This window comes from Myotis brandtii, unplaced genomic scaffold (genome assembly GCF_000412655.1).
Source record: "Myotis brandtii unplaced genomic scaffold, ASM41265v1 scaffold163, whole genome shotgun sequence".
In the NCBI taxonomy this organism is placed as follows: domain Eukaryota; kingdom Metazoa; phylum Chordata; class Mammalia; order Chiroptera; family Vespertilionidae; genus Myotis; species Myotis brandtii.
The window spans coordinates 586,530-588,347 of NW_005355962.1; the positions used below are offsets into that span (position 1 = coordinate 586,530).

Below are 1,818 nucleotides of genomic sequence, written 5' to 3' on the forward strand. Positions count from 1 at the left end.
CGACTCGGGTGCGTCGTGGGCCCTTCTGGGTGCGGACCTTGAAGAGGGCCTTCGCGCGGGGCCTTTTGCGTCTGCAGACGGTGGAGGTCAGCAGGAAGGACCTTGTGTCGGAGGAGATAAAGCCCGTGAGAGTGCTCTGTAGCCTGCAAGTGCCTTTAAAAGTGGGGGTCCCCCGACGGCTCTCTTTACTCCCGGCCTCCTCTTCCCAGAAAAGGTTGGTCTCTAGGAATGCGTCCTCCCCCGAGAGGACCTCACCCCGCGGTGCCCGGTTCCGCTCCCTCACCCCGCGAGCCCGGCTTTTGGAGAGCATTCACTATGCTCTTACGCACCTGTACTAGTACAGCTACTAGTACAGCTCTGCCCCCGGCATTTGCTGCAGCCCCTCTCCGAGGCCCTGGGGTTTTCCACGTTGACAAGACCCGCGATCGTCCTTCCGTACACATTTTCAGTTCCTTCTGCAGATCAGTTCTTTGTGCGGGTCTCTAAAACTGGGAACGCGATAAAAGAACATAAAGCCTTAGGGTTTCTTCTGTATTTTGTTGCAGGGTTTCTGCTACCATCTAAAGTATCTGTGAAGATCTTTCAATTTTATTTTTATTAACATTTTTTAATTGAGGGGCGTAAGGAGAAAGCTTCACTCTCTTGAAACACCTTCCTTGACGTGACTTTGTTTCATGTTTTGATGTAAAATATCCGAAGTAATGTGCGTGCTGGCTGCGTGTTGTCTGACCTTCTAACTTAACTCAGTGCCTCATTCCAGTTCTCAACTTCACTTGCCAACAACGTACAGAACCAAGCACTGGGCATGGTCCAGTTTTCCTTTTGTGGGACTTAATGTAACAGCCAGCTGTAATAAATACGGTTCGTTTTTTATTTTTTCCTTGGTACTTTCATTTTAAAGTGAGAAAGGGAAGGAATCTTTTTTTTTAAAATATATTTTATTAATTTTTTTACAGAGAGGAAGGGAGAGAGATAGAGAGTTAGAAACATCGATGAGAGAGAAACATCGATCAGCTGCCTCCTGCACATCTCCCACTGGGGATGTGCCGGCAACCCAGGTACGTGCCCTTGACCGGAATCGAACCCGGGACCCTTGAGTCCGCAGGCCGACGCTCTATCCACTGAGCCAAACCGGTTTTGGCGGAAGGAATCTTTTTAAAGCAGCTTTTCATTGGATTGTTTAAATTTAAATTTGTGATTGTCATGGACTGAAAAAATAACCATCGGTTAGAAAGTTACTTGGAATCTAGATAAACTGTCATTTCACCCTGTTCAAAACTGTCAAAGTACAATTACAATGGAAATTCTATGAAGATATTTAGATACAGGTTCATGAGGGTGAGCAATATAAAAGCGATATACAAAGTGATGATTGAAAGGTTGGTGTTGACATTAGGATTTCCTTTCGATTTCCTTTTGGGAGCTTACTTTGGTTTGGTGGAAGAAGGAAGGACCCTAGAGCTTATCCTGAATATAAGGATCTCAAACATCCTTGTTCTCTGTTTTGTTGGCAGTTACCTTTAATCTCTGATCAGACATAGAGACACCACTGAGGAGATGGTTGAGAGAGATACGGGTTGGGAGTGAGGCACATTAGGGTAAGAAAACTTGGACAATGCCATTAAATATTTGTCTCTTAGAGGCTTTGTGATTTTGACAAGGACAAAAGCTGTGTTGAGTGAGATTCATAACACTTCTAAGGAGTTTTTCTTTAAAGGAATTAAAATACATACTTCAGTTAAGAGAGATGACATAATGCTCAAGGGCCAAATGTGCAATGTGATGTGACCACTATCCAGATCAATATATATATACTAG

General features: G+C 44.5%; 1 long non-coding RNA gene across 1 annotated transcript; it reads left to right on the top strand.

Annotated features, from left to right (window-relative positions):
* Positions 1–94: 94 nt before the first annotated feature.
* On the top strand, positions 95–873 carry LOC106725419. The gene is made up of 2 exons (XR_001361302.1): positions 95–214; positions 546–873. It is a non-coding gene; the product is annotated as an uncharacterized LOC106725419 (long non-coding RNA).
* Positions 874–1,818: the final 945 nt, after the last annotated feature.